This window comes from Schistocerca serialis, chromosome 6 (genome assembly GCF_023864345.2).
Source record: "Schistocerca serialis cubense isolate TAMUIC-IGC-003099 chromosome 6, iqSchSeri2.2, whole genome shotgun sequence".
In the NCBI taxonomy this organism is placed as follows: domain Eukaryota; kingdom Metazoa; phylum Arthropoda; class Insecta; order Orthoptera; family Acrididae; genus Schistocerca; species Schistocerca serialis.
The window spans coordinates 4,642,307-4,666,291 of record NC_064643.1 but is presented as its reverse complement, the minus strand read 5'-3'; positions in this window follow the sequence as shown (position 1 = coordinate 4,666,291).

Sequence of the window (23,985 nt, the reverse complement as noted above, 5' to 3'; positions counted from 1 at the left end):
CTACTCACAGGAGACGGACCATAAGGTGCCCGAAACAGCAATATCCCTTGGAGACCAGGCCGCTGGAGGACGATGTATTGAATCGCGACGCAATTTTATTGCTCCATCGTTATTTGGAGTCCCTGAACTTTACAATTAACTATCAGTTTTGCGTCGGATTCGAAAATCTAGACTCACAGGAGACGTACCACATCGAGCCTGAGGCACCAATATCCCCTTGAAGACAAGTCGGCTGGAGGTCAATAAATTGACTCTCGACGAAATTTGAGTGTTCCGTCGTCATTAGGAGGCGCAGAACGTTACAATTAACTATCATTTTAGCGTCGGATTCGAAAATCTACTCACAGGAGAAGGATCATTTGGTGCCCGAGACAGCAATATCGCCTTGGAGACAAGTCGGCTGGACTCCGATGTATTGAATCGCGACGGAATTTGAATGTTCCATCGTCATTAGGTGGCCCTGAACGTTATAATTAAGTATCAGTTTTGTGTCGGGTTCGAAAATCTAGACTCACAGGAGAACGACCATAAGGTGCCCGAGGCAGCAGTAGACCCTTGGAGACAAGACGGCTCGAGGACGATGTTTTGAATCTCGACGCAATTTGAGTGTTCCATCGTCATTAGGAGGCGCAGAACGTTACAATTAACTATCATTTTAGCGTCGGATTCGAAAATCTACTCACAGGAGAAGGATCATTTGGTGCCGAGACAGCAATATCCCCTTGGAGACAAGTCGGCTGAAGGACGATATATTGAATCACGACGCAATTTGAGTGTTCCATCGCCATTAGGAGGTCCTGTACGTTACAATTAACTATCAGTTTCGCGTCAGATTCAAAAATCTAGACTCACAGGAGACGCACCATTTGGTGCCCGAGGCAGCAATATCCCCTTGGAGACAAGTCGGCTGATGGACGATGAATTGAATCTCGACGCAATTTGAGTGTTCTATCGTCATTAGGAGGCGCTGAACGTTACAATTCACTATCATTTTTGCGTCGGATTCGAAAATCAAGACTCACAGGAGAAGGAACATATTGTGCCGGAGACAGCAATGACCCCTTGGAGACATGTCGGCTGGATGCCGATGTATTGAATCTCGAAGCAATTTGAGTGCTCCATCGTCATTAGGAGGCCCTGAACGTTACAATTAACTATCAGTTTCGCGTCGGATTCGAAAATCTAGACTCACAGGAGACGGACCACATGGAGCCCGGGGCAGCAATATCCCCTTGTAGACAAGTCGGCTGGAGATCGATGTATTGACTCTCGACGCAATTTGAGTGTTCCATCGTCATTAGGAGGCGCTTAACGTTACAATTAACTATCATTTTTGCGTCGGATTCGAAAATCTAGAGTCGCAGGAGACGGACCATATGGTGCACGAGGCAGCAATATCCCCTTGGAGACAAGTCGGCTGGAGGCCGATGTATTGAATCGCGACGGAATTTGAGTGTTCCATCGTCATTAGGTGGCCCCGAAAGTTTTAATTAACTATCAGTCTTGCGTCGGATTCCTAAACGTAGAATCACCGGTGACGGACCATGTGGTGCCCGAATCAGCGATATCCCCTTGGAGACAAGTCGGCTGGAGGACGATGTAGTGAATCTCGACGCAATTTGAGTGTTCCCTCGTCATTAGGAAGCCCTGAACGTTACAATTAACTATCTGTTTTGCGTCCTATTCGAAAATCTAGACTCACAGGAGAACGACCATAAGGCGCCCGAGGCAGCAATAGACCCTTGGAGACTAGACGGCTGGAGGCCGATGTTTTGAATCTCGACGCAATTTGAGTGTTCCATCGTCATTAGGATGCCCTGAACGTTACAATTAACTATCTGTTTTGCGTCGGATTCGAAAATCTAGACTCACAGGAGAACGACCATAAGGTGCCCGAGGCAGCAATAGACTCTTGGAGACAAGTTGGCTGAATGCCGAAGTATTGAATATCGACGCAACTTGAGTGTTCCATCGTCAGTAGGAGGCCCTGAACGTTACAATTAACTCTCAGTTTCGCGTCGGATTCGAAAATCTAGACTCACAGGAGACGGACCACATGAAGCTCGAGGCAGCAATATCCCCTTGTAGACAAGTCGGCTGGAGATCGATGTATTGACTCTCGACGCAATTTGAGTGCACCATCGTCATTAGGAGGCCCTGAACGTTACAATTAACGATCAGTTTCGCGTCGGATTCGAAAATCTAGACTCACAGGAGAACGATCATAAGGTGCCCGAGGCTATATCCCTTGGAGACCAGTCCTCAGGAGGACGATGAATTGAATCGCGACGCAATTTGAGTGCTCCATCGTCATTAGGAGGCCCTGAACGTTACAATTAACTATCAGTTTCGCGTCGGATTCGAAAATCTAGACTCACAGGAGAACGATCATAAGGTGCCCCAAGAAGCAATAGACCCTTGGAGACAAGTCGGCTGGAGGACGATATATTGGATCGCGACGCAATTTGAGTGGTCCATCGTAACTAGGAGGCCCTGAATGTTACAATTAACTATCAGCTTTTCGTCGGAGTCGAAAATCTAGACTCACTGGAGACGGACCATAAGGTGCCCGAAGCAGAGATATCCCCTTGGGGACCAGTCCGCCGGAGGCCGACGTATTGGATCTCGACGCAATTTGAGTGTTCCATCGTCATTAGGAGGCGCTTAACGTTACAATTAACTATCATTTTTGCGTCTTATTCGAAAATCTATAAACACAGGAGACGGACCATATGGTGCCCGAGGCAGCAATATCCCCTTGGAGACAAGTCGGCTGGAGGCCGATGTATTGAATCTCGACGCAATTTGAGTGTTCCATCGTCATTGGGAGGCCATGAATGTTACAATTAACGATCAGTTTCGCGTCTGATTCGAAAATCTAGACTCACAGGAGAAGGACCATATGGTGCCCGAGGCAGCTATATCCCTTTGGACACAAGTCGGCTCGAGGACGATGTATTGAATCTCGACGCAATTTGAGTGTTCCATCGTCATTAGGAGGCGCTGAACGTTACAATTAACTATCAGTTTCGCGTCAGATTCAAAAATCTAGACTCACAGGAGACGCACCATTTGGTGCCCGAGGCAGCAATATCCCCTTGAAGACAAATCGGCTGGAGGACGATGTATTGAATCTCGACGCAATTTGAGTGTTCTATCGTCATGAGGAGGAGCTGAACGTTACAATTGACTATCATTTTAGCGTCGGATTCGAAAATCTATACTCACAGGAGACGGACCACATGAAGCCCGAGGCAGCAATATCCCCTTGTAGACAAGTCGGCTGGAGATCGATGTATTGACTCTCGACGCAATTTGAGTGTTCCATCGTCATTAGGAGGCGCTGAACGTTACAATTAACTATCATTTTAGCGTCGGATTCGAAAATCTACTCAGAGGAGAAGGATCATTTGGTGCCCGAGACAGCAATATCCCCTTGGAGACAAGTCGGCTGGAGGACGATGTATTGAATCTCGATGCATTTTGAGTGTTCTATCGTCATTAGGAGGTGCTGAACGTTACAATTCACTATCATTTTTGCGTCGGATTCGAAGTTCTAGACTCACAGGAGATGGCTCATATGGTGCCCGAGACAGCAATATCCCCTTGGAGACAAGTCGGCTGGAGGCCGATGTATTGAATCACGACGCAATTTGAGTGCTCCATCGTCATTAGGAGGCCCTGAACGTTACAATTAACTATCAGTTTTGCGTCGGATTCGAAAACGTAGAATCACCGGTGACGGACCATGTAGAGCCCGAGGCAACGATATCCCCTTGGGGACAAGTCGGCTGGAGGACGATGTATTGAATCTCGACGCAATTTGAGTGTTCCATCGTCATTAGGAGGCGCTGAACGTTACAATTAACTATCATTTTAACGTCGGATTCGAAAATCTACTCAGAGGAGAAGGATCATTTGGTGCCCGAGACAGCAATATCCCCTTGGAGACAAGTCGGCTGAAGGACGATGTATTGAATCTCGACGCAATTTGAGTGTTCCATCGTCATTAGGAGGCCCTGAACGTTACAATTAACTATCAGTTTCGCGTCGGATTCGAAAATCTAGACTCACAGTTGACGGACCACATGAAGCCCGGGGCAGCAATATCCCCTTGTAGACAAGTCGGCTGGAGATCGATGTATTGACTCTCGACGCAATTTGAGTGTTGCATCGTCATTAGGAGGCGCTTAACGTTACAATTAACTATCATTTTTGCGTCGGATTCGAAAATCTAGAGTCGCAGGAGACGGACCATATGGTGCCCGAGGCAGCAATATCCCCTTGGAGACAAGTCAGCTGGAGGCCGATGTATTGAATCGCGACGGAATTTGAGTGTTCCATCGTCATTAGGTGGCCCTGAACGTTATAGTTACCTATCAGTTTTGTGTCGGTTTCGAAATTCTAGACTCACAGCAGAATGATCATAAGGTGCCCGAGGCAGCAATAGACCCTTGCAGACAAGTCGGCTGGAGGACGATGTATTGGATCGCGACGCAATTTGAGTGTTCCATCGTCATTAGGAGGTCCTGAACGTTACAATTAACGATCAGTTTCGCGTCGGATTCGAAAATCTATGCTCACAGGAGAACGACCATAAGGTGCCCGAGACAGCAATATCCCCTTGGTGACAAGTGGGCTGGAGGACGATGTATTGAATCACGATGCAATTTGAGTGTTCCATCGTCATTAGGTGGCCCTGAGCGTTGCAATTAACTATCACTTTTGCGTCGGGTTCGAAAATCTAGACTCACAGGTGAACGATCATAAGGTGCCCGAGGCTATATCCCCTTGGAGACCAGTCCTCTGGAGGACGATGAATTGAATCGCGACGCAATTTGAGTGCTCCATCGTCATTAGGAGGCCACAATTAACTATCAGTTTTGCGTCGGATTCGAAAATCTGGACTCACAGGAGACGGACCACATGAAGCCCGAGGCAGCAATATGCCCTTGTAGACAAGTCGGCTGGAGATCGATGTATTGCCTCTTGACGCAAATTCAGTGTTCCATCGTCATTAGGAGGCGCTTAACGTTACAATTAACTATCATTTTTGCGTCGGATTCGAAAATCTAGTCTCACAGGAGCACGACCATACGCTGCCCGAGGCAGCAATAGACCCTTAGAGACAAGTCGGCTGGAGTACGATGTATTGACTCTCGACGCAATTTGAGTGTTCCATCGTCATTAGGAGGCGCTGAACGTTACAATTAACTATCATTTTAGCGTCGAAATCGAAAATCTACTCACAGGAGAAGGATCATTTGGTGCCCGAGACAGCAATATCCCCTTGGAGACAAGTCGGCTGGAGGACGATGTATTGAATCTCGACGCAATTTGAGTGTTCTATCGTCATGAGGAGGAGCTGAACGTTACAATTGACTATCATTTTAGCGTCGGATTCGAAAATCTATACTCACAGGAGGCGGACCACATGAAGCCCGAGGCAGCAATATCCCCTTGTAGACAAGTCGGCTGGAGATCGATGTATTGACTCTCGACGCAATTTGAGTGTTCCATCGTCATTAGGAGGCGCTGAACGTTACAATTAACTATCATTTTAGCGTCGGATTCGAAAATCTACTCAGAGGAGAAGGATCATTTGGTGCCCGAGACAGCAATATCCCCTTGGAGACAAGTCGGCTGAAGGACGATGTATTGAATCTCGACGCAATTTGAGTGTTCTATCGTCATTAGGAGGCGCTGAACGTTACAATTCACTATCATTTTTGCGTCGGATTCGAAATTCTAGACTCACAGGAGAAGGCTCAAATGGTGCCCGAGACAGCAATATCCCCTTGGAGACAAGTCGGCTGGAGGCCGATGTATTGAATCACGACGCAATTTGAGTGCTCCATCGTCATTAGGAGGCCCTGAACGTTACAATTAACTATCAGTTTTGCGTCGGATTCGAAAACGTAGAATCACCGGTGACGGACCATGTAGTGCCCGAGGCAACGATATCCCCTTGGGGACAAGTCGGCTGGAGGACGATGTATTGAGTCTCGACGCAATTTGAGTGTTCTATCGTCATTAGGAGGCGCTGAACGTTACAATTCACTATCATTTTTGCGTCGGTTTCGAAATTCTAGACTCACAGGAGAAGGCACAAATGGTGCCCGAGACAGCAATATCCCCTTGGAGACAAGTCGGCTGGAGGCCGATGTATTGAATCACGACGCAATTTGAGTGCTCCATCGTCATTAGGTGGCCCTGAGCGTTACAATTAACTATCAGTTTTGCGTCGGGTTCGAAAATCTAGACTCACAGGTGAACGATCATAAGGTGCCCGAGGCTATATCCCCTTGGAGACCAGTCCTCTGGAGGACGATGAATTGAATCGCGACGCAATTTGAGTTCTCCATCGTCATTAGGAGGCCCTGAACTTTACAATTAACTATCAGTTTCGCGTCGGATTCGAAAATCTAGACTCACAGTTGACGGACCACATGAAGCCCGGGGCAGCAATATCCCCTTGTAGACAAGTCGGCTGGAGATCGATGTATTGACTCTCGACGCAATTTGAGTGTTGCATCGTCATTAGGAGGCGCTTAACGTTACAATTAACTATCATTTTTGCGTCGGATTCGAAAATCTAGAGTCGCAGGAGACGGACCACATGGTGCCCGAGGCAGCAATATCCCCTTGGAGACAAGTCAGCTGGAGGCCGATGTATTGAATCGCGACGGAATTTGAGTAATCCATCGTCATTAGGTGGCCCTGAACGTTATAATTACCTATCAGTTTTGTGTCGGTTTCGAAATTCTAGACTCACAGCAGAATGATCATAAGGTGCCCGAGGCAGCAATAGACCCTTGCAGACAAGTCGGCTGGAGGATGATGTATTGGATCGCGACGCAATTTGAGTGTTCCATCGTCATTAGGAGGTCCTGAACGTTACAATTAACGATCAGTTTCGCGTCGGATTCGAAAATCTATGCTCACAGGAGAACGACCATAAGGTGCCCGAGGCAGCAGTAGACCCTTAGAGACAAGTCGGCTGGAGTACGATGTATTGACTCTCGACGCAATTTGAGTGTTCCATCGTCATTTGGAGGCGCTGAACGTTACAATTAACTATCATTTTAGCGTCGGATTCGAAAATGTACTCAGAGGAGAAGGATCATTTGGTGCCCGAGACAGCAATATCCCCTTGGAGACAAGTCGGCTGAAGGACGATGTATTGAATCTCGACGCACTTTGAGTGTTCTATCGTCATTAGGAGGCGCTGAACGTTACAATTCACTATCATTTTTGCGTCGGATTCGAAATTCTAGACTCACAGTAGAAGGCTCATATGTTGCCCGAGACAGCAATATCCCCTTGGAGACAAGTCGGCTGGAGGACGATGTATTGAATCACGATGCAGTTTGAGTGTTCCATCGTTATTAGGTGGCCCTGAGCGTTGCAATTAACTATCACTTTTGCGTCGGGTTCGAAAATCTAGACTCACAGGTGAACGATCATAAGGTGCCCGAGGCTATATCCCCTTGGAGACCAGTCCTCTGGAGGACGATGAATTGAATCGCGACGCAATTTGAGTGCTCCATCGTCATTAGGAGGCCACAATTAACTATCAGTTTCGCGTCGGATTCAAAAATCTGGACTCACAGGAGACGGACCACATGAAGCCCGAGGCAGCAATATCCCCTTGTAGACAAGTCGGCTGGAGATCGATGTATTGACTCTCGACGCAAATTCAGTGTTCCATCGTCATTAGGAGGCGTTTAACGTTACAATTAACTATCATTTTTGCGTCGGATTCGAAAATCTAGTCTCACAGGAGCACGACCATACGCTGCCCGAGGCAGCAATAGACCCTTAGAGACAAGTCGGCTGGAGTACGATGTATTGACTCTCGACGCAATTTGAGTGTTCCATCGTCATTAGGAGGCGCTGAACGTTACAATTAACTATCATTTTAGCGTCGAAATCGAAAATCTACTCACAGGAGAAGGATCATTTGGTGCCCGAGACAGCAATATCCCCTTGGAGACAAGTCGGCTGGAGGACGATGTATTGAATCTCGACGCAATTTGAGTGTTCTATCGTCATGACGAGGAGCTGAACATTACAATTGACTATCATTTTAGCGTCGGATTCGAAAATCTATACTCACAGGAGGCGGACCACATGAAGCCCGAGGCAGCAATATCCCCTTGTAGACAAGTCGGCTGGAGATCGATGTATTGACTCTCGACGCAATTTGAGTGTTCCATCGTCATTAGGAGGCGCTGAACGTTACAATTAACTATCATTTTAGCGTCGGATTCGAAAATCTACTCAGAGGAGAAGGATCATTTGGTGCCCGAGACAGCAATATCCCCTTGGAGACAAGTCGGCTGGAGGACGATGTATTGAATCTCGACGCATTTTGAGTGTTCTATCGTCATTAGGAGGTGCTGAACGTTACAATTCACTATCATTTTTGCGTCGGATTCGAAATTCTAGACTCACAGGAGATGGCTCATATGGTGCCCGAGACAGCAATATCCCCTTGGAGACACGTCGGCTGGAGGACGATGTATTGAATCTCGACGCAATTTGAGTGTTCTATCGTCATTAGGAGGCGCTGAACGTTACAATTCACTATCATTTTTGTGTCGGATTCGAAATTCTAGACTCACAGGAGAAGGCTCAAATGGTGCCCGAGACAGCAATATCCCCTTGGAGACAAGTCGGCTGGAGGCCGATGTATTGAATCACGACGCAATTTGAGTGCTCCATCGTCATTAGGAGGCCCTGAACGTTACAATTAACTATCAGTTTTGCGTCGGATTCGAAAACGTAGAATCACCGGTGACGGACCATGTAGTGCCCGAGGCAACGATATCCCCTTGGGGACAAGTCGGCTGGAGGACGATGTATTGAATCTCGACGCAATTTGAGTGTTCTATCGTCATTAGGAGGCGCTGAACGTTACAATTCACTATCATTTTTGCGTCGGTTTCGAAATTCTAGACTCACAGGAGAAGGCACAAATGGTGCCCGAGACAGCAATATCCCCTTGGAGACAAGTCGGCTGGAGGCCGATGTATTGAATCACGACGCAATTTGAGTGCTCCATCGTCATTAGGAGGCCCTGAACGTTACAATTAACTATCAGTTTTGCGTCGGATTCGAAAACGTAGAATCACCGGTGACGGACCATGTGGTGCCCGAGGCAGCTATATCCCCTTGGAGACAAGTCGGCTGATGGACGATAAATTGAATCTCGACGCAATTTGAGTGTTCTATCGTCATTAGGAGGCGCTGAACGTTACAATTCACTATCATTTTTGCGTCGGATTCGAAAATCAAGACTCACAGGAGAACGATCATATTGTGCCGGAGACAGCAATATCCCCTTGGAGACATGTCGGCTAGATGCCGTTGTATTGACTCTCGACGCAATTTGAGTGTTCCATCGTCATTAGGTGGCCCTGAGCGTTACAATTAACTATCAGTTTTGCGTCGGGTTCGAAAATCTAGACTCACAGGTGAACGATCATAAGGTGTCCGAGGCTATATCCCCTTGGAGACCAGTCTTCTGGAGGACGATGAATTGAATCGCGACGCAATTTGAGTGCTCCATCGTCATTAGGAGGCCCTGAACGTTACAATTAACTATCAGTTTCGCGTCGGATTCGAAAATCTAGACTCACAGGAGATGGACCACGTGAAGCCCGGGGAAGCAATATCCCCTTGTAGACAAGTCGGCTGGAGATCGATGTATTGACTGTCGACGCAATTTGAGTGTTCCATCGTCATTAGAAGGCGCTTAACGTTATAACTAACTATTAATTTTGCGTCGGATTCGAAAATCTAGAGTCGCAGGAGACGGACCATATGGTGCCCGAGGCAGCAATATCCCCTTGGAGACAAGTCGGCTGAGGCCGATGTATTGAATCGCGACGGAATTTGAGTGTTCCATCGTCATTAGGTGGTCCTGAACGTTATAATTACCTATCAGTTTTGTGTCGGGTTCGAACATCTAGACTCACAGGAGAACGACCATAAGGTGCCCGAGGCAGCAATATACTCTTGGAGACAAGTTGGCTGAATGCCGAAGTATTGAATCTCGACGCAATTTGAGTGTTCCATCGTCGTTAGGAGGCCCTGAACGTTACAATTAACTATCAGTTTCGCGTCAGATTAAAAAATCTAGACCCACAGGAGAGGCACCATTTGGTGTCCGAGGCAGCAAAATCCCCTTGGAGACAAATCGGCTGAAGGACGATGTATTGAATCACGACGCAATTTGAGTGTTCTATCGTCATTAGGAGGCGCTGTACGTTACAATTCACTATCATTTTTGCGCCGGATTCGAAATTCTAGAGTCACAGGAGAAGGCTCATATGGTGCCCGAGACAGCAATATCCCCTTGGAGACAAGTCGGCTGGAGGCCGATGTATTGAATCACGATGCAATTTGAGTGTTCCATCGTCATTAGGTGGCCCTGAGCGTTGCAATTAACTATCACTTTTGCGTCGGGTTCGAAAATCTAGACTCACAGGTGAACGATCATAAGGTGCCCGAGGCTATATCCCCTTGGAGACCAGTCCTCTGGAGGAAGATGAATTGAAACGCGACGTAATTTGAGTGCTCCATCGTCATTAGGAGGCCACAATTAACTATAAGTTTCGCGTCGGATTCGAAAATCTGGACTCACAGGAGACGGACCACATGAAGCCCGAGTCAGCAATATCCCCTTGTAGACAAGTCGGCTGGAGATCGATGAATTGACTCTCGACGCAAATTCAGTGTTCCATCGTCATTAGGAGGCGCTTAACGTTACAATTAACTATCATTTTTGCGTCGGATTCGAAAATCTAGAGTCACAGGAGAACGACCATAAGGTGCCCGAGGCAGCAATAGACCCAAGGAGACAAGTCGGCTCGAGGCCGATGTATTGAATCTCGACGCAATTTGAGTGTTCCATCGTCATTTGGAGGCTCTGAACGTTACAATTAACTATCAGTTTCGCGTCGGATTCATAAATCTAGACTCACATGAGACGGACCATTTGGTGCCCGAGACAGCAATATCCCCTTGTAGACAAGTCGTCTGGAGATCGATGTATTGACTCTCGACGCAATTTGAGTGTTCCACCGTCTTTAGGAGGCCCTGAATATCACAATTAACTATCAGTTTTTCGTCGGATTCGAAAATCTAGACGCACTGGAGACGGATCATAAGGTGCCCGAGGCAGCAATATCCCCTTGGAGACCTGGCCGCTGGAGGACTAAGTATTGAAACGCGACGCAATTTGAGTGCTCTATCGTAATTAGGAGTCCCTGAACTTTACGATTAACTATCAGTTTTGCGTCGCATTCGAAAATCTAGACTCACAGGAAACGTACCATTTCGTGCCCGAGGCAGCAATAGACCCTTGGAGACAAGTCGGCTGGAGGACGATGTATTGAATCTCGACGCAATTTCAGTGTTCTGTCGTCATTAGGAGGCGCTGAACGTTAGAATTCACTATCATTTTTGTGTCGGATTCGAAAATCAAGACTCACAGGAGAAGGATCATATGGTGCCCGAGACAGCAATATCCCCTTGGAGACAAGTCGGCTGGAGGCCGATGTATTGAATCGCGACGCAATTTGAGTGTTCCATCGTCATTAGGTGGCCCTAAAAGTTATAATTAACTATCAATTTTTCGTCGGGTTCGAAAATCTAGACCCACAGAAGAACGATCATAAGATGCCCGAGGCAGCAATAGACCCTTGGAGACAAGTCGGCTGGAGGACGATGTATTGGATCGCGACGCAATTTGAGTGTTCCATCGTCATTAGGAGGCCCTGAATGTTACAATTAACTATCAGTTTTTCGTCGAATTCGAAAATCTAGACATACTGGAGACGGACCATTAGGTGCCCGAAGCAGCAATATCATCTTGGTGACCAGTCCGCTGGAGGACGATGCATTGAATCGCGACGCAATTTGAGTTTTCCATCGTCATTAGGAGGCCCTGAACGTAACAATTAACTATCAGTTTTGCGTCGGATTCGAAAACGTAGGATCACCGGAGACGGACCATGAGGTGCCCGAGGCAGCGATATCCCGTTGGAGATAAGTCGGCTGGAGAACGATGTAGTGAATCTCGACGCAATTTGAGTGTTCCTTCGTCATTAGGAGGCCCTGAACGCTACAATTAACTATCTGTTCTGCGTCGGATTTGAATATCTAGACTCACAGGAGAACGACAATATGGTGCCCGAGGCAGCAATAGATTCTTGGAAACAAGTTAGCTGAATGCCGATGTATTGAATATCGACGGAATTTGAGTGTTCCATCGTCATTAGGAGGCCCTGAACGTTACAATTAGCTATCAGTTTCGCGTCGGATTCGAAAATCTAGACTCACAGGAGAAGGACCACATGAAGCCCGAGGCAGCAATATCCGATTGTAGACAAGTCGGCTGGAGATCGATGTATTGACTCTCGACGCAATTTGAGTGTTCCATCGTAACTAGGAGGCCCTGAATGTTACAATTAACTATCAGTTTTTCGTCGGATTCACAAATCTAGACTCACAGGAGACGCACCAATTGGTGCCCAAGGCAGCAATATCCCCTTGGACACAAGTCGGCTGGAGGACGATGTATTGATTCTCGACGCAAAATGAGTGTTCCATCGTCATTAGGAGGCGCTGAACGTTACAATTAAATATCAGTTATGCGTCGGTTTCGAAAATCTAGACTCACAGGAGAACGTCCATAAGGTGCCAGATGCAGCAACAGACCCTTGGAGACAATTCGGCTGGAGGCCGATTGATTGAATCTCGACGCAATTTGAGTGTTCCATCGTCATTGGGAGGCCGTGAACGTTGCAATGAACTATCATTTTTGCGTCGGATTCGAAATTCTAGACTCACAGGAGAACGACCATAAGGTGCCCGAGGGAGCAATAGACCCTTGGAGACAAGTCGGCTGGAGGACGATGTATTGAATCTCGACGTAATTTGAGTGTTCCATCGTCATTGGGAGGCCCTGAATGTTACAATTAACGATCAGTTTCGCGTCGGATTCGAAAATCTAGACTCACAGGAGAAGGACCATATGGTGCCCGAGGCAGCAATATCCCCATGGAGACCAGTCCGCTGGAGGACGATGTATTGAATCACGACGCAATTTGAGTGCTCCATCGTCATTCGGAGGCCCTTAAATGATACAATTAACTATCAGTTTTGCGTCGGATTTGAAAATCTAGACTCACAGGAGGCGGACCACATCGAGCCCGAGGCAGCAATATCCCCTTGTAGACAAGTCTCTTGGAGGTCGATGTATTGACTCTTGACGCAATTTGAGTGTTCCATCGTCTTTAGGAGGCGCTGAACGTTACAATTAACTATCAGATTTTCGTCGGATTCGAAAATCTAGACTCACTGGAGACGGACCATAAGGTGCCCGAAGCAGAGATATCCCCTTGGGGACCAGTCCGCCGGAGGACGACGTATTGAATCTCGACGCAATTTGAGTGTTCCATCGTCATTAGGGGGCGCTTAACGTTACAATTAACTATCATTTTTGCGTCGGATTCGAAAATCTAGAGTCACAGGAGACGGACCATATGATGCCCGAGGCAGCAATATCCCCTTGGAGACAAGTCGGCTGGAGGCCGATGTATTGAATCTCGACGCAATTTGAGTGTTCCATCGTCATTGGGAGGCCCTGAATGTTACAATTAACGATCAGTTTCGCGTCGGATTCCAAAATCTAGACTCACAGGAGAAGGACCATATGGTGCCCGAGGCAGCAATATCCCTTTGGACACAAGTCGGCTCGAGGACGATGTATTGAATCTCGACGCAATTCGAGTGTTCCATCGTCATTAGGAGGCGCTGAACGTTACAATTAACTATCAGTTTCGCGTCAGATTCAAAAATCTAGACTCACAGGAGACGCACCATTTGGTGCCCGAGGCAGCAATATCCCCTTGAAGACAAATCGGTTGGAGGACGATGTATTGAATCTCGACGCAATTTGAGTATTCTATCGTCATGAGGAGGAGCTGAACGTTAGAATTGACTATCATTTTAGCGTCGGATTCGAAAATCTATACTCACAGGAGACGGACCACATGAAGCCCAAGGCAGCAATATCCCCTTGTAGACAAGTCGGCTGGAGATCGATGTATTGACTCTCGACGCAATTTGAGTGTTCCATCGTCATTAGGAGGCGCTGAAGGTTACAATTAACTATCATTTTAGCGTTGGATTCGAAAATCTACTCAGAGGAGAGGGTTCATTTGGTGCCCGAGACAGCAATATCCCCTTGGAGACAAGTCGGCTGGAGGCCGATGTATTGAATCACGACGCAATTTGAGTACTCCATCGTCATTAGGAGGCCCTGAACGTTACAATTAACTATGAGTTTTGCGTCGGATTCGAAAACGTAGAATCACCGGTGACGGACCATGTGGTGCCCGAGGCAACGATATCCCCTTGGAGACAAGTCGGCTGGAGGACGATGTATTGAATCTCGACGCAATTTGGGTGTTCTATCGTCATTAGGAGGCGCTGAACGTTACAATTCACTATCATTTTTGCGTCGGATTCGAAATTCTAGACTCACAGGAGAAGGCTCAAATGGTGCCCGAGACAGCAATATCCCCTTGGAGACAAGTCGGCTGGAGGCCGATGTATTGAATCACGACGCAATTTGAGTGCTCCATCGTCATTAGGTGGCCCTGAGCGTTACAATTAACTATCAGTTTTGCGTCGGGTTCGAAAATCTAGACTCACAGGTGAACGATCATATGGTGCCCGAGGCAGCAATAGACCCTTGGAGACTAGACGGCTCGAGGCCGATGTTTTGAATCTCGACGCATTTTGAGTGTTCCATCGTCATTAGGACGTCCTGAACATTACAATTAACGATCAGTTTCGCGTCGGATTCGAAATTCTAGACTCACAGGAGAAGGCTCAAATGGTGCCCGAGACAGCAATATCCCCTTGGAGACAAGTCGCCTGGAGGCCGATGTATTGAATCACGACGCAATTTGAGTGTTCCATCGTCATTAGGAGGCGCTGAACGTTACAATTAACTATAATTTTTGCGTCGGATTCGAAAATCTAGAGTCGCAGGAGACGGACCATATGGTGCCCGAGGCAGCAATATCCCCTTGGAGACCAGTCCGCTGGAGGACGATGTATTGAATCGCGTCGCAATTTGAGTGCTCAATCGTCATTAGGAGGCCCTGAACGTTACAATTAACTATCAGTTATGCGTCGGATTCGAAAACGTAGAATCACCGGTGACGGACCATGTGGTGCCCGAGGCAACGATACCCCCTTGGAGACAAGTCGGCTGGAGGACGATGTAGTGAATCTCGACGCAATTTGAGTGTTCCCTCGTCATTAGGAAGCCCTGAACGTTACAATGAACAATCTGTTTTGCGTCGGATTCGAAAATCTAGACTCACAGGAGAACGACCATATGGTGCCCGAGGCAGCAATAGACCCTTGGAGACTAGACGGCTCGAGGCCGATGTTTTGAATCTCGACGCATTTTGAGTGTTCCATCGTCATTAGGACGTCCTGAACATTACAATTAACGATCAGTTTCGCGTCGGATTCGAAAATCTAGACTCACAGGAGAAGGACCATATGGTGCCCGAGTCAGCAATATCCCCTTGGACACATGTCGGCTGGAGGACCATGTATTGAATCTCGACGCAATTTGAGTGTTCCATCGGCATTAGGAGGAGCTGAACGTTACAATTGACTATCATTTTAGCGTCGGATTCGAAAATCTATGCTCACAGGAGAACGACTATAAGGTGCCCGAGGCAGCAATAGACCCTTAGAGACAAGTCGGCTGGAGTACGATGTATTGACTCTCGACGCAATTTGAGTGTTCCATCGTCATTTGGAGGCGCTGAACGTTACAATTAACTATCATTTTAGCGTCGGATTCGAAAATCTACTCAGAGGAGAAGGATCATTTGGTGCCCGAGACAGCAATATCCCCTTGGAGACAAGTCGGCTGAAGGACGATGTATTGAATCTCGACGCATTTTGAGTGTTCTATCGTCATTAGGAGGCGCTGAACGTTACAATTCACTATCATTTTTGCGTCGGATTTGAAATTCTAGACTCACAGGAGAAGGCCCATATGGTGCCCCAGACAGCAATATCTCCTTGGAGACAAGTCGGCTGGAGGCCGATGTATTGAATCACGATGCAATTTGAGTGTTCCATCGTCATTAGGTGGCCCTGAGCGTTGCAATTAACTATCACTTTTGCGTCGGGTTCGAAAATCTAGACTCACAGGTGAACGATCATAAGGTGCCCGAGGCTATATCCCCTTGGAGACCAGTCCTCTGGAGGACGATGAATTGAATCGCGTCGCAATTTGAGTGCTCCATCGTCATTAGGAGGCCCTGAACGTTACAATTAACTATCAGTTTCGCGTCGGATTCGAAAATCTAGACTCACAGGAGATGGACCACATGAAGCCCGGGGAAGCAATATCCCCTTGTAGAAAAGTCGGCTGGAGATCGATGTATTGACTGTCGCCGCAATTTGAGTGTTCCATCGTCATTAGAAGGCGCTTAACGTTATAACTAACTATCAATTTTGCGTCGGATTCGAAAATCTAGAGTCGCAGGAGACGGACCATATGGTGCCCGAGGCAGCAATATCCCCTTGGAGACAAGTCGGCTGGAGACCGATGTATTGAATCGCGACGGAATTTGAGTGTTCCATCGTCATTAGGTGGTCCTGAACGTTATAATTACCTATCAGTTTTGTGTCGGGTTCGAAAATCTAGACTCACAGGAGAACGACCATAAGGTGCCCGAGGCAGCAATAGACTCTTGGAGACAAGTTGGCTGAATGCCGAAGTATTGAATCTCGCCGCAATTTGAGTGTACCATCGTCATTAGGAGGCCCTGAACGTTACAATTAACTATCAGTTTCGCGTCAGATTCAAAAATCTAGACCCACAGGAGAGGCACCATTTGGTGCCCGAGGCAGCAAAATCCCCTTGGAGACAAATCGGCTGAACGACGATGTATTGAATCTCGACGCGATTTAAGTGTTCTATCGTCATTAGGAGGCGCTGAACGTTACAATTAACTATCATTTTTGCGTCGGATTCGAAAATCTAGACTCACAGGAGAACGACCATAAGGTGCCCGAGGCAGCAATAGACCCTTATAGACAAGTCGGCTGGAGTACGATGTATTGACTCTCGACGCAATTTGAGTGTTCCATCGTCATTAGGAGGCGCTGAACGTTACAATTACCTATCAGTTTCGCGTCAGATTCAAAAATCTTGACTCACAGGAGACGCACCATTTGGTGCCCGAGGCAGCAATATCCCCTTGGAGACAAATCGGCTGGAGGACGATGTATTGAATCTCGACGCAATTTGAGTGTTCTATCGTCATTAGGAGGCGCAGAACGTTACAATTCACTATCATTTTTGCGTCGGATTCGAAATTCTAGACTCACAGGAGAAGGCCATATGGTGCCCGAGACAGCAATATCCCCTTGGACACAAGTCGGCTGGAGGCCGATGTATTGAATCACGACGCAATTTGAGTGCTCCATCGTCATTCGGAGGCCCTTAAATGATACAATTAACTTTCAGTTTTGCGTCGGATTTGAAAATCTAGACTCACACGAGGCGGACCACATCGAGCCCGAGGCAGCAATATCCCCTTGTAGACAAGTCGGTTGGAGGTCGATGTATTGACTCTCGACGCAATTTGAGTGTTCCATCGTCATTAGGAGGCGCTTAACGTTACAATTAACTATCATTTTTGCGTCGGATTCGAAAATCTAGAGTCACAGGAGACGGACCATATGGTGCCCGAGGCAGCAATATCAACTTGGAGACAAGTCGGCTGGAGGCCGATGTATTGAATTTCGACGCAATGTGAGTGTTCCATCGTCATTAGGAGGCACTGAATGTTACAATTAAATATCAGTTATATGTCGGATTCGAAAATCTAGACTCACAGGAGAACGACCATAAGGTGCCAGAGGCAGCAACAGTCCCTTGGCGACCAGTCGGCTGGAGGCCGATGTATTGAATCACGACGCAATTTGAGTGTTCCATCGTCATTAGGAGGCCCTGAATACTACAATTAACTATCGGTTTTTCGTCGGATTCGAAAATCTAGACGCACTGAAGACGGATCATAAGGTGACCAAAGCAGCAATATCCCCTTGGAGACCAGGCCGCTGGAGGTCGAAGTATTGAATCGCGACGCAATTTGAGTTCTCCATCGTAATTAGGAGTCCCTGAACTTTACAATTAATTATCAGTTTTGCGTCGGATTCGAAAATCTAGACTCACAGGAAACGGACAATTTCGTGCTCGTGGCAGCAATATCCCCTTGGAGACAAGTCGTCTGACGGACGATGTATTGAATCTCGACGGAATTTGAGTGTTCCATCGTCATTAGGAGGCCCTGAACGTTACAGTCAACTATCAGTTTCGCGTCGGTTTCGAAAATCTAGACTTACAGTAGACGGACCATTTGGTGCCCGAGGCAGCAATATCCCCTTGGAGACAAATCGGCTGGATGACCATGTATTGAATCTCGACGCAATTTGAGTGTTCCATCGTGATTAGGTGCCCCTGAACGTTACAATTATCTATCTGTTTTGCTTCGGATTCGAAAATCTAGACTCGCTGGAGACGGACCATTAGGTGCCCGAGGCAGCAATATCCCCTTGGAGACCAGTCCGCTGGAGGACGATGTATTGAATCGCGACGCAATTTGAGTGCTCCATCGTCATTAGGAGGCCCTGAACGTTACAATTAACTATCAGTTTCGCGTCGGATTCGAAAACGTAGAATCACCGGAGACGGACCATGTGGTGCCCGAGGCAGCGATATCCCCATGGAGAGAAGTCGGCTGAACAACGATGTATAAAATCTCGACGCCATTCGAGTGTTCCATCATCATTAGGAGGCCCTGAACGTTACAATTAACTATCATTTTCGCGTCGGATTCAAATATCTAGACTCACAGGAGACGGACCATTTGGTTGCCGAGGCAGCAATATCCCCTTAGAGACTAATCGCCGGCAGGACGATTTATTGAATCTCGACGCAATTTGAGTGTTCTATCGTCATTAGGAGGCGCTGAACGTTACAATTCACTATCATTTTTGCGTCGGATTCGAAAATCTAGACTCTCAGGAGAATGCTCACATGGTGCCCGAGACAGCAGTATCCCTTTGGAGACAAGTCGGCTGAATGCCGATGTATTGAATCTCGAGGCAATTTGAGTGTTCCATCGTCATTAGGAGGCCCTGAATGTTACAATTAACTGTCAGTTTTTCGTCGGATACGAAAATCTAAACTTACTGGAGACGGACCATAAGGTGCCCGAAGCAGCAATATCCGCTTGGGGACCTGTCCGCTGGAGGACGATGTATTGAATCGCGACGTAATTAGAGTGCTCCATCGTCATTAGGAGGCCCTGAACGTTACAATTAACCATCATTTTAGCTTCGGAATCGAACATCTACTCACAGGAGAAGGATCATATGATGCCCGATGCAGCAATATCCCCTTGGAGACAACTCGGCTGAGTGACGATGTATTGAATAGCGACGCAATTTGAGTGTTCCATCGTCATTAGGAGCCCCTGAACGTTACAATTAGCTATCAGTTTCGCGTCGGATTCAAAATACTAGACTCACAGGAGACGGACAATTTGGTGCCCCAGGCGACAATATCCCCTTGGAGCCAAATCGGCTGGAGGACGATGTATTCAATCTCGACCCAATTTGAGTGGTCTATCGTCATTAGGAGGCGCTGAATGTTACAATTCACTATCATTTTTGCGTCGTATTCGACTAATCTAGACTCACAGAAGAAGGCTCATATGGTGCCCGAGACAGCAATATCCTCTTGGAGACAAGTTGGCTGGAAGACGATGTATTGAATCTAGACGCAATGCGTGTGTTCTGTCGTCATTAGGAGGCCCTGAGCGTTACAATTAACTATCAGTTTCGCGTCGGATTCGAAAATGTAGACTCACAGGAGACGGACCACATGGAGCCCGAGGCAGCAAAATCCACTTGTAGACAAGTCAGCTGGAGGTCGATGAATTGACTCTCGACGCAATTTGAGTGTTCCATCGTCATTAGGAGGCCCTGAACTTTATTATTAACTATCAGTTTTGCGTCGGATTCGAAAATCTGGACTCACAGGAGAACGACCATAAGGTGCCCGAGGCAGCAATAGACTCTTGGAGACAAGTCGGCTGAATGCCGATGTATTGAATCTCGACGCAATTTGAGTGTTCCATCGTCATTAGGAGGCCCTGAACGTTACAATTAACAATCAGTTTCGCGTCGGATTCGAAAATCTAGACTCACAGGAGACGGACCATATGAAGCCCGAGGCAGCAATATGCCCTTGGAGGAAAGTCGGCTGAAGGACGATATATATCTCGACGCAATTTGAGTGATCCATCGTCATTAGGTGGCGCTGAACGTTACAATTAACTATCATTTTTGCGTCGGATTCGAAAATCTAGACCCTACAGGAGAACGACCATAAGGTTCCCGAGGCAGCAATAGACCCTTGGAGACAAGTTGACTGGAGGACGATGTATTGCCTCTCGACGCAATTTGAGTGTTCCATCGTCATTAGGAGGCGCTGAACGTTACAATTAACTATCATTTTAGCGTCGGATTCGAACATCTACTCACAGGAGAAGAATCATATGATGCCCGAGACAGCAATATCCCCTTGGAGACAAGTCGGCTGAGGGACGATGTATTGAATAGCGACGCAATTTGAGTGTTCCATCGTCATTAGGAGGCCCTGAACGTTACAATTAACTATCTGTTTTGCGTCGGATTCGAAAATCTAGACTCATAGGAGAACGACCAGAAGGTGCCCGAGGCAGCAATAGACTTTTGGAGACAAGTCGGCTGAATGCCGATGTATTGAATCTCGACGCAATTTGAGTGTTCCATCGTCATTAGGAGCCCCTGAACGTTACAATTAACTATCAGTTTCGCGTCGGATTCGAAAATCTAGACTCACAGGAGACGGAACATATGAAGCCCGAGGCAGCAATATGCCCTTGGAGAAAAGTCGGCTGAAGGACGATATATATCTCGACGCAATTTGAGAGATCCATCGTCATTAGGAGACGCTGAACGTTACAATTAACTATCATTTATGCGTCGGATTCGAAAATCTAGACTCACAGGAGAACGACCATAAGGTTCCCGAGGCAGCAATAGACCCTTGGAGAAAAGTCGACTGGAGGACGATGTATTGCCTCTCGACGCAATTTGAGTGTTCCATCGTCATTAGGAGGCGCTGAACGTTACAATTAACTATCATTTTAGCGTCGGTTTCGAAAATCTACCCACAGGAGAAGGATCATATGGTGCCCGAGAGAGCAATATCCCCTTGGAGACAAGTCGGCTGAAGGACGATGTATTGATACTCACCAAAATTTGAGTGTTCCACCGTCATTAGGGGGCCCTGAACGTTACAATTAACTATCAGTTTCGCGTCGGATTCAAATATCTAGACTCACAGGAGACGGTCCATTTGGTGCCCGAGGCAGGAATAACCCCTTGGAGACAAATCGGCTGGAGGACGATGTATTCAATCTCGAGGCAATTTGAGTGTTCCATCGTCATTTAGAGGCCCTGAACGTTACAATTAACTATCAGTTTCGCGTCGGATTCGAAAATCTAGACTCACAGGAGACGGACCACATGAAGCCCGAGGCAGCAATATCCCCTTGTAGACAAGTCGGCTGGAGATCGATGTATTGACTCTCGATGCAATTTGAGCGTTCCATCGTCATTAGGAGGCGCTGAACGTTACAATGAACTATCATTTTTGCGTCGGATTCGAAAATCTAGTCACAGGAGACGGACCATATAGTGCCCGAGGCAGCAATATCCCCTTGAAGACAAGTTGGCTGAAGGCCGATGTATTGCCTCTCGACGCAATTTGAGTGTTCCATCGTCATTAGGAGGCGCTGAACGTTACAATTAACTATCATTTTAGCGTCGGTTTCGAAAATCTACCCACAGGAGAAGGATCATATGGTGCCCGAGACAGCAATATCCTCTTGGAGACAAGTCGGCTGGAAGACGATGTATTAAATCTCGACGCAATTTGAGTGTTCTATCGTCATTAGGAGGCCATGAACGTTATAATTAACTATCAGTTTTGAGTCGGATTCGAACATCTGGACTCACAGGAGAACGACCATAAGGTGCCCGAGGCAGGAATAGACCCTTGGAGACAAGTTGGCTGGTGGCCGATGTATTGATTCTCGACGCAATTTGAGTGTTCCATCGTCATTAGGAGGCCCTAAATGTTACAATTAACTGTCAGTTTTTCGTCGGATTCGAAAATCTAGACTCACTGTAGACGGACCATAGGGTGCCCGAAGCAGCAATATCCCCTTGGAGACCAGTCCGCTGGAGGACGATGTATTGAATCGCGACGTAATTAGAGTTCTCCATCGTCATTAGGAGGCCCTGAACGTTACAATTAACTATCAGTTTTGCGTCGGATTCGAAAATCTAGACTCAATGGATACGGACCACATCGAGCCCGAGGCAGTAATATCCCCTTGTCGACAAGTCGGCTGGAGGTCGATGTATTGAATCTCGACGCGATTTGAGTGTTCCTTCGTCATCAGGAGGCCCTGAACGTAACAATTAACCATCTGTTTTGCGTCGGATTCGAAATTCAAGACTCACAGGAGAACGACCATAAGGTGCCCGAGGCAGCAATAGACCCATGGAGACAAGTCGGCTCTAGGCCGATGTATTGAATCTCGACGCAATTTGAGTGCTCCATCGTCATTAGGAGGCCCTGAACGTTACAATTAATTATCATTTTAGCGTCGGATTCGAAAATCTATTCACAGGAGGAGGATCATATGGTGCCCGAGTCAGCAATATGCCCTTGGTGAAAAGTCGGCTGAAGGACGATATATATCTCGACGCGATTTGAGTGTTCCTTCGTCATTAGGAGGCGCTGAACGTTACAATTAACTATCATTTTAGCGTCGGTTTCGAAAATCTACCCACAGGAGAAGGATCATATGGTGCCCGAGACAGCAATATCCCCTTGGAGAAAACTCGGCTGAGGGACGATGTATTGAATAGCGACGCAATTTGAGTGTTCCATCGTCATTAGGAGGCCCTGAACGTTACAATTAACTATCAGTTTCGCGTCGGAATCGAAAATGTAGACTCACAGGAGACGGACCACATGGAGCCCGAGGCAGCAAAATCCACTTGTAGACAAGTCAGCTGGAGGTCGATGAATTGACTCTCGACGCAATTTGAGTGTTCCATCGTCATTAGGAGGCCCTGAACGTTACAATTAACTATCAGTTTCGCGTCGGATTCGAAAATCTAGACTCACAGGAGACGGACCATATGAAGCCCGAGGCAGCAATATGCCCTTGGAGAAAAGTCGGCTGAAGGACGATATATATCTCGACGCAATTTGAGAGATCCATCGTCATTAGGAGGCGCTGAACGTTACAATTAACTATCATTTTAGCGTCGGTTTCGAAAATCTACCCACAGGAGAAGGATCATACGGTGCCCGAGACAGCAATATCCCCTTGGAGACAAGTCGGCTGAAGGACGATGTATTGATACTCACCGCAATTTGAGTGTTCCATCATCATTAGGGGGCCCTGAACGTTACAATTAACTATCAGTTTCGCGTCGGATTCAAATATCTAGACTCACAGGAGACGGAACATTTGGTTGCCGAAGCAGCAATATCCCCTTGGAGACAAATCGGCTGGAGGACGATGTATTGAATCCCGACGCAATTTGAGTGCTCCATCGTCATTAGGAGGCCCTGAACATTACAATTAACTATAAGTTTTGCGTCGGATTCGAAAACGTAGAATCACCGGAGACGGACCATGTGGTGCCCGAGGCAGCGATATCCCCTTGGAGACAAGTCAGCTGGAGGACGATGTAGTGAATCTCGACGAATTTGAGTGTTCCTTCGTCATT